The sequence below is a fragment of the Euprymna scolopes genome, chromosome 40 (assembly GCF_053919585.1).
Source record: "Euprymna scolopes isolate OS-2025 chromosome 40, ASM5391958v1, whole genome shotgun sequence".
Classification (NCBI taxonomy): domain Eukaryota; kingdom Metazoa; phylum Mollusca; class Cephalopoda; order Sepiida; family Sepiolidae; genus Euprymna; species Euprymna scolopes.
The window spans coordinates 18,894,336-18,909,599 of NC_136521.1; the positions used below are offsets into that span (position 1 = coordinate 18,894,336).

At 34.1% G+C, this 15,264-nt stretch overlaps 1 protein-coding gene and 1 pseudogene across 1 annotated transcript in view; one reads left to right on the plus strand and one right to left on the minus strand.

Moving 5' to 3' along the window:
* The window catches only part of LOC145265408 (uncharacterized), a 73,544-nt gene that overhangs the window by 38,731 nt on the left and 19,549 nt on the right, over positions 1-15,264 (minus strand). The window lies entirely within an intron of this gene.
* LOC145265801 (5S ribosomal RNA) lies at positions 9,437-9,555 on the plus strand (annotated as a pseudogene).

A 15,264-nucleotide genomic window follows, 5' to 3' on the forward strand; every position in this document is an offset into this window, starting at 1 on the left:
ACAATGTGAAAGGAGATCACTGGTACATCTCTGAGCAAACACCAGCGTGATTACACTGAGGGTCTTATGTGAATGTATACTGTCAGAAATAGCACGCATGAAACAACGACAAGCAAAGAATGAATACAAGATCATACACGTATGTAAAAAAAGACTTTCATTTATTGATTTGTGTTTCTTGATCTCTTACTGGCAAAACTGCACAACTACAACGAGTATGCATTTGTTGGAAATGACATGTAAAACTGTTTGTCTAACCTTTTGTGTTATGAAAATGTCACGTTACCATCTAATGTTCTAATTTGCATAGAAACAGAAGTGGTAAAAACTGGAAGCTTTGGAATTTCACTGCTGCATCAGGGGACATCATACATAAAAACATGGGATGAAGACTGCTAGTATCTAAAACAGCGCTTACCTCCCTTGAAATCAAGTGTTAAAACAGAGTGAATACCTTGACGTCTATTTCTGATGTGTGATAAATAGTTGTATTATTTGGATTATGCAGATTTATTATGCCCTTATCTTGGATGTTATTCGCACAATGCTTCATCCAATGTAATTTTTGGCTTTCTTCAGGTGTGTCTCATCGAATTTGGCAATCAGTATGTCAACCTCAAAAATATGTTCGGAATTCCGAACGAAACCTTTTATTTAATCCATGGGTTAAGCCTGCTCTTGTTCCATTAGTCTGATGTAGTTCGTAATTGTGTTCTTTATATTGCTTGTGGGGCAATGATTAAGTAATAATCAGTTTTAAGTGATAGTCTTCTAGAGGTTGAAGGTTCAATCCTCATTTTGAGTGAAAGGTTCTGTTTAAAATTTCATACAGATTTCGACATAGATTATTGAGTTACAAAAATTACACTTGAAAAAGGTCGGAGGTTACATCGGTTGAAATGTTTTGAGAATAAAATCCAAGATGAGAACAGTAGTCCAAATAATCTAAATCATCAATCCTTATCTCAAAAAGAAACATAATGAATAATTACCTACATTTTCTATTCTAGATAAAAACCATAGAAAATGGATGAAAAAGAAGACGGAATAAATGTCCATCATGTTGAACAGAATCCTTCAGCGTTTCTCCTTTGGATGCAGGCTGTAGAGAAGAGTCCTTCCTCCCTAAAGAATCCAACTCCTAACTAGGATGCTAACATCCAGAACAACTTTAAACTTTAAACGATGATTGAAACTCTCTGCGAATAATTGTACCCTTTATGAATTGCTCTTATGTACCCTCTCACTCTTCCGAGATATTCCTGGATGGGCGAAATTAGTTTGGAGAAATACTTTGAAGAGTCTTCTGATTTGAAAAATTGTTGTCTGAAGATGCCTTGAAGTAAGCATAAACAAGTTGCATAACTGAAATTATTGAGTGAACTGAGGAACTCATTCCAAGATAAAAAAAAAGGTCAATGTTATATATGTCAGGGCTGCTGTTTCTAATACATGATGCTCAAGCATTGGTGAGTTTAGCCACTTTATCATGAATATAATAGGCATAACCACTCAATGACACGTATAGATACCTCAGAAATGAGGGTACATAGAAGATCAAGGAAGACCTGGCTTAAGTGCGTATGAAGTTATCAACCCTTTGGATCGGACACAAGGAAAGCAAGCGTGAAATGTTACCTGATGTTGCTCACCCTAGAGTCTGGATCACTTGCAGCATGGTAAATATGAAACCGAAGGAGAAGGAGAAGGAAGATGACTCAAAAGTCCATTTACCTTTTTCTCTCTTTTCTGACTATCAAATTTCTCGCTCGTTTTCCTTTCTTTTGGTTGAATCCCTAAACCGACAACATCGTTTGTCCACAGCTTCTATTTCTGTGATATGAAGTCTGTTTTCATCGGAATAGTTCTGTTGAAGTGCCTTTGAGGCATTCCTCTCTTCCAGATTAGTTCTATCAACATGTCTCTTTGGTTAGTCTACCTTTCAAATCTTCACATATTAGGAAACCCTGACATGTCTACATACTTTGATGCATTATTTGTAAGCATAAATAAATCCTGATTTATTTTTCATTTCTCGTTTTGTTTTTCTTTTATTTATATGCAAGAAATATATTTAAAAAAAAAACTGATAATAATTATATATGAAACTATAAGAGTATCTGTCGTAGGCCTTACATTTGTACAGTTGTTAGTGTGAGTTGAATTTCAGAAACTGGAATTAACCATTTTGTAGAGATAACCGTGTCTTGGTTTTCTTGAAATGAAGAAGAAAAAGATTCACCGAAAATTGTAGAGGTTCACGCAAGAATATCAACATTTTCTTTACAATGAAATCAACTTTATTTAACAGTTTCATTAAACAGAACATGAACATACCAATATATGCAACAAGGCAAGTTGGTTCAGCAGGCATGTATTATATAAATGTAACTGAGTCCAGGGTTTTAGTTTTCGTAAGTTATTAATATCTTTAAATACTTATTCATACTATTTTTTTAAATTTAATTTTTTTGTTTCATTTTTGGTTCCTCCTATGCCACTGAAGCATAAGGAACTACAGTGATAGGGATCAGATTTAGTATAAATTTGTAGAGTAGTTGGTTGATTGATTGGTGTTATGAGTTTCTTGTAGGAGACTGGAGATAACCATTTTGTGCAAACAGCCATGTCATTATATATTTGACCTAACTTGAGATGAAAAAAAAAGTTCACCAAAAATGTAGAAGTTCATTTAGAAATACTAACATCCATACAATGAAATCAACCTTATGCAACAATCTTGTTAAACAAAACAGGAACATAGGAATACAGCAATGTAAAGCAAATTGGTTCGGCAGACATGTATTAAAGTAGAAATGTAATTGAGTCCAGGTTTATTAGTCTCATCTTTATTCGTGCTTCTCATTATCATGAGGTTATCACATATGTCTACATTGATTTTTCTACAAGAACTGATCAATTTGCATATTGACTTGGAAAGCTGGGGACATGCAAAAGGTTATGCATTGTCTAATATATTTTTATGTGTCTATTTTAACCAACCGAATCACATCCTAATCACTACATAAGAAATTGCTTAGAAATACAAAAGAAGGAAGATCTACTGATAAAATCTCATTTGTTAAAAAAGATGTGAAAGGTGATAATTTATATACAAATGTGAATGTAGCCTGCAAGAATAGTACCCTGATGAATAAAAATAGCAGTTTTAAAGATGTTGCTAATTTTTTCGTTTGGAAACTAGAACAATGGAAACAATTAAAAAAGAACAACAACTAACTCCATTAATTGCTCTCGGCTCTAGTTTGCTTCTTACACTAATTTGTAGTAAGTACATCATAGTAAACTGCATCTTTTCTCTTCCATATCTTCCAAAAGTACGTCTGATCACTCCGATGCTTAATTTTCTAAAAGCAGGAACTTTTCAGCTTTTCTGCTACATACTTCCTCCCATGACTCCATATCCTGCCATGCAGGTCTATTTCTACAATTCTAAATGACAAAGAAAGAAGGGTACACTTGCTGGGTACAATAGAAGAGAAGAAAAGAGAATAGAGGAAAATGTAAGAGTTGTGAAAGAGAATTGCACATAACACAAAAAACGTTATAAAATGACAATTTTTTTTTTTTATAATTGATCAACTTTATTTCATATTGGCAACATGTTAAGACAATAAAATAAATAGTTAAATGAATACAAATGTTCAACGAGTCCGGGTAAAGTTCTAGGAGAAAGAAAAGTGTTTATCTGTATGTAGAAACCGACTACATGTGTTTGTTTTGGTTGCGTGTAAATGGGATAGGCATAAAGATGTGTGTCTGTGTATTAGCTGCCTGGTTTGCCAGTGTGATAGTGTAGGCATAAACTTAGGTGTATGTGTTTGTTTAGCATATAAGTCGCTATGTTTAGTAGTTCATCTCTTGTCATATGTGTGCTATTTGCTGAGACACACACGCACACACACACACACACACACACACACACACACACATATATATATACGTTTTATTTTTTATTACCGTATTTTTCAGTTAAGTTACATTATTGTTTCGGCTACACGACCACTTTTTGGCCGTCATGTAGCTTCCTCAGACTTTTACAGAAATCTGTTTCTGTAAAAGTCTGAGGAAGCTACATGACGGCCAAAAAGCGGTCGTGTAGCCGAAACAATAATGTAACTTAACTGAAAAATACGGTAATAAAAAATAAAACGCATATTTGCTCTACAACAGTATTGAGCACTTTCTTCAGGTTTTTATTAATTACCATTTCTACTATATATATATATATATATATATATATATATATATATATATATATATATATATATATAAGAGAAGAAGCATTAATGAAAACTGTAAGCAAACATTTACATGTAAAATTTATTTTTCGCCAGAATGCCTCAAAGATGATGAATAAATCCTTATTCTATGGAGTTTCAAAGAATGCAAAATTCTTCTCATCAGAGGAAATTTATACATATAGCAAAGCTAAAAATTTGCTGGTGTATGAAACGACATTATATGAAAAAAATATATCTGTAAATTGTTTATAAAAATGAATAAAAATGAAAAACAAAAATTTGCTGGTGTATGAAACGACATTATATGAAAAAAATATATCTGTAAATTGTTTATAAAAATGAATAAAAATGAAAAACAAAAATTTGCTGGTGTATGAAACGACATTATATGAAACAAATATATCTGTAAATTGTTTATAAAAATGAATAAAAATGAAAAACAAAAATTTGCTGGTGTATGAAACGACATTATATGAAAAAAATATATCTGTAAATTGTTTATAAAAATGAATAAAAATGAAAAACAAAAATTTGCTGGTGTATGAAGCGACATTATATGAAAAAAATATATCTGTAAATTGTTTATAAAAATGAATAAAAATGAAAAACAAAAATTTGCTGGTGTATGAAACAACATTATATGAAAAAAATATATCTGTAAATTGTTTATAAAAATGAATAAAAATGAAAAACAAAAATTTGCTGGTGTATGAAACGACATTATATGAAACGACATTAAGGATCAAGTTTGGAAGTATTCCAATCCAATATGGGTAAGATGAATAATACGAAGTAGTTCAAATAAATTAGATCCATCGTTGAAAGGCCCTGAATAACATGGGATATCAGGTACGAGTCAAAAACAGGAAAAAGCCAGCCTTGATCCTTCCATGCTGCAAAATAAGCTCTACTTCCTATTGTTGTTGTATTGAGTTTTTGGTTGGGATTAATATAAATATATTGAGGTTTACATTTGCTTTTGTCTAGTAAACTTTTCTTATCTACTGCATGATTACTGTATATATATATATGGAAAGTTCTTTATATATATATATATATATATATATATATATATATATATATATATATATATATATATATATATATATATATAAAGAACTTTCCAATGTGGTATTAGATATTGTTTTTGGAGGGGTAGGAATCTTTTCTGATTATCATATTTAAAGTGAGTTTTTCATGTTTTTTTACTTGCCATTCCTTTCATCTTCTTTAAGCACGTTTTTTTTTATTTATTAATATTTGATCGTCTCTGAAGAGTAGCCAAATAAACTAAACACAATATTTTTCAGTTATTGGGTTGCAAAACGTCTTTAAAAAGCTTAATAAGAAAATATTGGCATAAAAAATAAGCAAAAATTATGATTGTGGACTGATTATTTCCTTTGGTTATTGGGATACAACTAAGCAGTACATAGGGAGAAAGGGCAGGGGTGGTGTTATCAATCTACAATTCGTTTTTACAGACTGCAACTAAAGACTAAATCCAACTCTCCACCCCAACAAAATAATTATTCTAAAAATATAAACCTTAAGATTTACAAATTATTGACACTATAGGAACATGTGCAATGGTTTCATAATAATCTCATTTGTATCACAGATAAAGAGTTTGGAGTTAGTCATTAATGTGACTTGACAGAGAAAGTGTTATATTCAAAATCTCAAAGTCCAGATGACGAAAATATTATCATTAATCCATAAAAGGAGAATTTTATTTTAGCCGTACATATGCAGATAAGAATATCGAGTTAGATTGGCTGAATTCACATTATTAGAAAGTAAGTCCATATTTAGAGATATCAACATCTTAGAAAGCAACACATCAAAAACCGTAAATGACCAAGTTCTCTCTGATTCTCTCTCCTCTGATCTTGAATGCATGGTACAATCGGGGAAGAGGTGGCTGGTTACTTTTAATGCATCTAAAAACCAAGCTTCTATCTTTACATCATCAACGCTCTGATCCCCATCTGGCATCAATTGAAATGGATGGCTCTCGTCTTGGGGAGGCTCCATGTTTTCAAGCTTCTGGGTTTGACCTTTACTCCTCATCTGAAATGGAATACATACATCAAATCTGTTGGTAAGGTCACTGAAAAAATGGTGGGATCCTTTTACCGCTCCAGTAGATATCTTACTCCTGATGCAATTCTCTACCTATACCTATACCTACCTATAGGTACATCCAAGGATGGAGTACTGCTGCCACATCTGGGCAGGAGCTGCTAGAAGCAGCTTGTCCTGCCTTGACAGAGTTCAAAATAGACTAGCTAGTAGTTTAGTGGGGGATGCCCTTTTCTCTTCCCTGCAACCTCTTTCCCACAGAAGAGATGTTGCAAGACTGTCATTGTTTTATCGTTATTTCCATGGCAAGTGCTCGTTTGAGCTCCAATCTCTGCTTCCCCCTCGCCAATCTTTCATGAAAAACACTCATCTAGCTGAAACCACTGCCAATAATTTTCCCCACTCTTTATCTGTGCCTAAACCAAAACACAGATTCCATGAACAAAGAGTCTTTTTTAGAACTGCACACCTGTAGAACTCTCTTCTGTTTGCCTGTTTCCCAGCTGACTACAATTTGGTTGTCTTCAAGTCTAACATAAACAAATTCTTGATCAACCATCTCTTTAAGTAATCTAATTTATCAAATTTCCATTACTAATGATTACTACGATATTATTCCATTGACTACTGTACACTTAATAACCCTTATCCTCGAATGGCTTCCGGACCTTGATAAGTGATGATCTCTTCCCCCCCCCCATGTAAAAAAAGTCAAAGTCAAGTCCACATGCCGATTCCAATAACACACTAATAAGGAGTATGTTAGTTGTCTCAGAGTGATGAACGCCATGAGGCAACTTGATCTTTTCGCTGACTCATTGCATGGAAAGCATGCATGTGATTCTCTAAGTAAGATTTATGAATAGGTGACCGATCCTAATTGATATATGTAAGTTAGAGTCAGGGTTAGAGTTAGGGTTAGAGTTAGGGTTAGGGGATATGAGCAGGTTGGAGTTAAGGTTAGGGGATATGTGTAGGTTGGAGTTAGTTACTAAGTTATTTAATGTCCATGTGTCTTGATGAAGGAAGTATTATATTAAAAGTCCCAAAATCAAGAAAAGAGTGTTATCATGCGTCCATAAGAGGAGAATATTATTATAGTTGTATATATGCAGATAGTAAACATCGAGTTAGATTGGCTGAATTCATATAATTAGGCAGTAAGTCTATGTTCAGAGATATCAGCATTTTAGAAAGTCAAGTTAACATAATAATCCCAATAGTCAGAAGCTAAAGGTTAGTATCGTTTGTACACCAATAAGGAGTATGTTGGGTGTGTAGAATAATAAGTGTTCATGAGGCAACTTGACTTTTTTGTTGGCTCATTTGTGTGGAAAGTGCGTTGTTAAGTAAGATTCATTAACTGTGGCTCATAAAGAGATTGTTTCGGGTTGACTAAACCAATCGAAATTGAGTATTTGATCCATTTTGTATGGATCATTTAAGCCAAGCAAATATTGAATGATTTAGAAATCACTTTTCTGCACTGTTGTGGCTGTTGTTGTTGCTGTTGTTGTTGTTGTTTCTGTTGCTATTGCAATTGTTGTTGCTATTGTTGTTGTTGTTGTTGCTATTGTTGTTGCTGTTGTTGTTATTGTTGTTGTTGTTTCTGTTGCTATTGCTGTTGTTGTTGCTATTGTTGTTGTTGTTGCTATTGTTGTTATTGCTATTGTTGTTGTTGTTGCTGTTGTTGTTATTGTTGTTGTTGTTGTTGTTGCTGTTGTTGTTGCTGTTGTTGTTGCTATTGTTGTAGTTTCTGCTGCTGTTATTGTTGTAGTTATTGAGCATTATTCATGATAATAATTTTGTTGGCATTCATTTCCCTAATATCTTTCTATTAAGAATTCTTTCTAGAAAGATATTGGATATGTATAGGAGAGACCACATGAAGATTGCCAACGTTCCTATGTGCAACAAACTGGGTTCGAACTTGCCACACCCAGATTATCAATTTGTGTAATTAACCACTTAGTCAGCATCACCTCCTTGCAGTTGTTGTTCTTTCATTTTGTATGGACCAGATGATTATTGTTGGTATTCATTTCCCTGATATCTTTCTAATTAGATTTTTTTCTAGAAAGAAAGAAATTACTTACAGGAGGGACCATGTGAAGGTTTGCAACATCCTTAACTGAAATTTCACATCTCTGCTGTTGCAAGAATTACTGCAGCAAATTTTAATAAAACTGAAATAAACGTTACATATTTCGATTAATCATGTTATTTAATTTATATTTGAAGGGAATATTCTGCCACACAAGAGCTACAAAACTTACCCTTCTATAAAATCGCAACCAATTCCAAATATCTCACTACCTTCACCAATATTTACTGATTTGTTTGGGCGGAAAATTGAACAACAGCTGAAAAAGTAGACACCAAAGAGAATAAAATGTGCTAAGAGAATCAGACCTGCGTTAGCACCAAAATAATCCCAAGATCAAACAAATTCTGCAAAATTCAAACAATTTTTAACCAAAAAAATTGTTTGAATTTACTTTTCATGCCAGACAAAAAATGCAATAAAAAATGCAAAATGTTTTGACATTGTTTTTACTTCAATCGTTTGCAGTGTAACACCCGCAATAATGCTATCGATAGAATTTAATCAATTTCCAATGGAATTTTTTTTTTACTTTCATTCACTCTAAAGAAGATATATTGCCACTGAGACATATATGAATATTGTGATAGGGGCCAGATTTATAAGGGGATCTAAATTGGGCCATGTTCATATTACTTTTAAATTTCTACATGTTGATACAGTTGCGGAAACAGAGCAGGAAAGCTGATTGGCTAACTAAAATTTCAATAGAAGATGAGTATATAAAAACGACAAACAACCACAGAATTTGTGCATAAGCCTGAAGAATCCTAGAGTGGATGAAACACGGAATATTCAGTGTAGCTTAATCGCCATATACATTTTATAACTTACTAACTAGCTCTACCTACGTATGGAGCACTTTTGAAGTAAATACTTAAAGTTTATGCATAAATCTATACTTTCGTATATTAATTTTATGTGAGTAAATTAAGTAGTTATATATATATATATATATATATATATATATATATATATATATATATATGGTATAATCACATTGACACACCGGTTCCCATCAGATCACCGAAGTTAAGCAACGTTGAGCCTGGTCATTACTAAAATGGGTGACCAATTTGGGAAGTCCAGGTGCTGTATGTAGGAGGACGTTGAACCCCTCTTTGCAAAAAGTTGCAAAAACCTAACGGGGATATACATGCAATTGGGGACCGCTTGTGAATTTCATACTCCATCGGAGGAAGCCGGTTAAACCCTGAATAGGGTTGGTGCTGACTGCACACACACACACACACACACACACACACACACACACACACACACACATATAAAAATAATAAAAATAAATATATATATTGTCTTTTCAACTGTTTATTAAATTTTTCTACCTATGGATACTAGTTTCATGCTTTTGCAATCATCAGTGCAGAGAGTGATAATTGCTAATGGTCTGGAGATTCAAATCCAGCTAATAAACACCTTTAACTCCATTTTCTAGGATGTTACCTCTAGGCAACCATCAACTGCCACAAGAATTAAGGAAAATTAACAACTATAAATGCCAAAAACAGGCACAGTGTTAAGGCATTCAATAGTGTTCAAATGATTGGAAATCATGAACTTGCCCAGAGCCAACCAATGACCATTGTCTGGGAAATAAAGGCGGTTGGTTGGCTTTGTACAAGTTCATGATGCCATTGTAAATTAGAGAAATTCAGCAGAAATTAGAATGGATTAGAAATCAAAATTAATTATTTTATTTTGTTTAAAATAACACTGTTATCCTTTAAATATAATAATTTAAAGTCAGTATTAATATTTAAAATTTTTATGCGCATACATAATTATCTTTTTATTTTAAGTTTTATTTTATTTATTCTCTGAATTCTGGTTAATTATATAGTATAAGGGAGATAACTTTATCATACGAATCTATATATTAATACGATAGTGTGTGTGTTATTTTGTGTGTCATGCCCACAGCCTTAATAAACTGTGATTCTGCAACACTTAAAAAATTATAATCATCAATCCTACACTTTTGCTTTTAATAATGACATCGAATTTCTTTATAGAAAGATCTGTTTCATTCTGTCTAGACAATTTCCGGTCACAGTAATACGAGCTTTCATGTCCGCCCTCCCCCGCTTAAAATCACTTTTTCTTTTTAAGCCAAGGATGAAGGTTCTCATTTTGGATTTGTCTTTTCTTACTATTAGATCCCTTTTGATTAGGGACAGACTGTTATATATTCGTTATCATCGAGGTTATCCTTGAGGGGGACCAAATTGAGCTTTCGTTACATTTGAATATGTTATATAGAGTTCTTCATTTAGGGGCACTTTTTACGTTTGGGTGTATACACTATATAACATCAAAGATTCCGTGTGATTGTCTCTAATATAAATGGTTGTGTGTTTGATTATCATAAAGGGAATCGTGTGTGTGACATGTAATTTCTGAACCTACCTCTGCTTCTTCAAAACGAACAATCTGGAAATTTCTCATCCTGGAGGGAGACTTGATACCTGTTTGACGAAGATTTATCACTCCAAGACGATGAAATGGTTTTATAGTTTTTTATTTCACTTTCCCCAGAGGTTCTGCAGAAGTGGAAGTGAAATCGCTTGTGCGGGCTCTTCTTCACACACGTCAGCGTTAGTCTCCCCCCTCCCCAGTTAAGAGGGGGGAGACCACGGAAAAACGTCCGTCTTCTTCAAAGCTCAAATCAAATCTTTCAGATCTAGCCAACCACGTCACACATACGTAATTTGGTCAGCTGACCTTTGGTTCTGGTAAACGTGTCTACCTCCACGTTTACTCACCTCTCTCTCTCTCTCTCTCTCTCTCTCTCTCTCTCTCCCCCTCTCTCTCTCCCTCTCTCCTTCTCCATTCTCTTATAGAGACACAGAGAGAGAAAATAGAAAGAGTAAGAAAGCCAGAGAGAGGGGGGGGGGGAGAGATGCTCGTTAACATTCCTCCACCCCTTTTTTATCAAAATGTATGGCAAGCCATACATTTTTAATAACTAACTAACTAAAAAAAATAATTATGTCCGAAGTACATCTTTATTTTTTCACTTTCCGGACTCACCCCTTTTCCAAGAAAGATCAGGCACCAGTACTCTTCTACTACACTATCAACCCTTCTGCTGCTTCTCGAAAGTCTCTCCTCGACATTAACTTGCTTCCAAGTTAGACAAAGATACAACTTTGCAGATATACATCTTGTCTAGGTGGTCGCATTGTTGGATATTTTCCACTGACTCTGCTCTTTATTTGGACCACTTGGCCAAACAAATGGAGACTCCATTTTCGATCACTTTTTCGAAATGGGGCCAGCATATCGCAATTACGACCAGAACGTCGGATGCTCCATGTTGGTGGTAGCTTTATCGCATGGGGACTCGAACCCCAGACCCTCAGATTAAAAGTCTGATGCTCTACCAACCCAACCATCCCACTCGCATTCTCGACTTTCAGCATAGGCCTAAGTCCCAGTTTTTTTTCCTTTACTGTAATGCCCTGACGTCTTTCTCTGAGTGGTCCTATTACTGGAGCTTTGTTCTATTCTATCTACTACTTTGGGACTTCACAAAGCTCTTCTACTAACTCCCTTGGTTGGTCTAAGCCAAGATACGCCTTCACACTGATTCACTCGGAGCCTGTTTGAGTTCCTGGAACCCGACAAGATACGGAATCTTCACTCCCTAACTAATGCGCCAAAGCTTACTTGCGCATCGATTTCTAACTAAGTAGCTTTCCCTTTGTGATTTTTCCGCATTCCCAGCAAGTCCCAAGATTCCAACCCAGATATCCCTCACACATTCCTCTAAAAAAAATAAAAAAATAATAAGGCTCTATCTTGTCCCTTACGTAATCTGCATCTTTCCCTTTCTTCTATCTCCCCGTGATTAGGCTTGGTACCGACTGTCCAGTCGCTCCGTACCCTGAGGAATTATCGCGACCTCGCACGCCAGACTTTTGTTGGACAAGACTTATTGCCGTTGCTTGGGCCTACGTGGCATCTTCCAACTCACTGGAACCACTAGTATTGTTTTAACAGGGTACTCATTACTCTAAAATAGTATTTCCCCTGCCAATTTTTCTAATTTGTGACAATACCGTGGCTTATAAAAAAAATAAAACAACAGAAAAAACTGCTTTCTACAGCCTAATCGCCTTGTAATTCTCATGAAAAAAATGCAACTACGCGCTAAACGTCCCTAAAATATAACTAAACCAACCAAATCTATTCCAAAATAATTTAATTTAATAATACCAATTAAATTCACCCAACATGGTTTTTTTTTTTTTTTTTTTTTTTTACACTTTTGGTACCTTTAATTCACAATAGGGTAACATTTTATTTTCCTAAGTACTTGCATACATATTTCATTCATCTTCTCTTGAGCGATTCGTAACATAATGGCCACGTCAGCCATTGCACCCCCTCTGCCCCTTACGCCATGTCAGAGGGCATTTCATTTGCTCTCTGAAGTTGATTACAACTAGATCCGCTCACGCTGGACAGAATACATTCCGTTTACTGCTATGTCAGAAAAAACTTTATTTTTTTTTTCCAAAGTCGGTAAGCGCAACCTGCCTTGAAGACACATAGCTTCACGGAAAACATTGGATTTCCACACATGAAGTACTCAAACTTGCTCCATGTTGATTCTACTCGAAATCAACAGAAATCACGATAAAAAAAATAAAATTCGAATCATTTCCTGAGAATAATGAAATTAATAACTACCCATGTAATTCAACACCTCTCCAAAATTCTAACATGCTTGCCACAGAAATTAAATTCCATTCACGCCCCACTTTTTTCTTTCATTTCTTCATATAGTTTATTTAACCCTATATTTATCTCTTTTTTTTTTCTTACTTATGTGGTCAAAACGTCACTCATGTCGAATAGAACATTTATTCTACTTTTCGAAAATTAAAATTAATACCGACTGAACCTTTTACTCTTCTGAAACTTTTTTTTTAAATCATTTATTACACTGTTTAAATCTTATTTCTTTCTCTTTTTTCCAATTTTATTATTACTATAATGATTATTAATTAATTAATTAACAACACGTTCTTTCTTTTATTAATCATTCTTTCAATAGACCCCACAAGCAAAGATTTCACCTCCCCATTCTGCGAAAAAAAAATACATGTCAAAGAACAAGAAAATTCTGCCAATACCGTTTGACAACACATCAATTACATAAAAATAATAAATTAAAAAATACAAAAATATCCTATAAGCAATCACAAAGTCCCATCTCACTAACAAAAATCCAAACAACAAAATTTTGTCCACGTCAGCAACTAGGTCGGCTGCATAGTGCATCATCTTTTACCATTCCACAGTATTCAAAATTAAAGAAAAATCACAGTCGTTTACAAAAAAATACCTAGACATTTACAATTAAAATACAGTCGTTTCTAAAATAAAATAAAACGACTCACTTATAAAGTCTCAGACAACTCGATGGAACTAAAATTGTCCATGTCAGAAAAAAAAATTCCTAAGAAATAAAATCGTACAATTAGTGAAAAAAAGGAAAAAAAATCACATTTCAGAACCTATCCATTGTTTTTCATCAAAAGTACATATTGTTTTTCCTTAAAAGTTACGCTTAGTTCACAGTTTAAAAATGACACAAAATATTCATAACAACATATTTGTGATTGACATGTTTATCTTTTTGGTAAAGGCTCGTTACAGTCATATGTTCTATTTCTTTTTTTTTCTTTTTGGTTTTCTCACTGGCTGTTGTTAAAAATTTACAAAATAAGGCCATTCTTTGTTTATCCCTTCTAATTTTGACATTAAGTGATATTTTTCTTCGTTCATAACGAGCTAATTCCCAATAGGATAAACATTTTTTTTTAACTATTTTCTATATATAAAGTTTTACATCTGTGTGTCTGTATGTCTTCCTTTTCTTTCTTCGTGAAAAGGTTGTATGTGTGTATTGCTTTTCTTTTTTTTTTCTTAATTATTTTTCTAATTCGCCTAGTGTTGTAATGGACCCTACGTTGTGTGTGTGTTGATTTGTATTTTTTTTACTGTTCTTTCTTTTTCTTTTTTTTTCCATGCATTTTATTGTTTTTCTTGTCCTTTTTTTTTTCTTTTTTTTAGTCTATTTCTTTTTTCTTGACACTAAATCTCCATGCTTCCACGTTGTATTTTCTTAAACACAGGTTCGATTATCGCATCGGTGATGCGACTGGTCGACGAGCACCAAATTGAATATGTTATATATTCGTTATCATCGAGGTTATCCTTGAGGGGGACCAAATTGAGCTTTCGTTACATTTGAATATGTTATATAGAGTTCTTCATTTAGGGGCACTTTTTACGTTTGGGTGTATACACTATATAACATCAAAGATTCCGTGTGATTGTCTCTAATATAAATGGTTGTGTGTTTGATTATCATAAAGGGAATCGTGTGTGTGACATGTAATTTCTGAACCTACCTCTGCTTCTTCAAAACGAACAATCTGGAAATTTCTCATCCTGGAGGGAGACTTGATACCTGTTTGACGAAGATTTATCACTCCAAGACGATGAAATGGTTTTATAGTTTTTTATTTCACTTTCCCCAGAGGTTCTGCAGAAGTGGAAGTGAAATCGCTTGTGCGGGCTCTTCTTCACACACGTCAGCGTTAGTCTCCCCCCTCCCCAGTTAAGAGGGGGAGAGACCACGGAAAAACGTCCGTCTTCTTCAAAGCTCAAATCAAATCTCTCAGATCTAGCCAACCACGTCACACATACGTAATTTGGTCAGCTGACCTTTGGTTCTGGTAAACGTGTCTACCTCCACGTTTACTCACCTCTCTC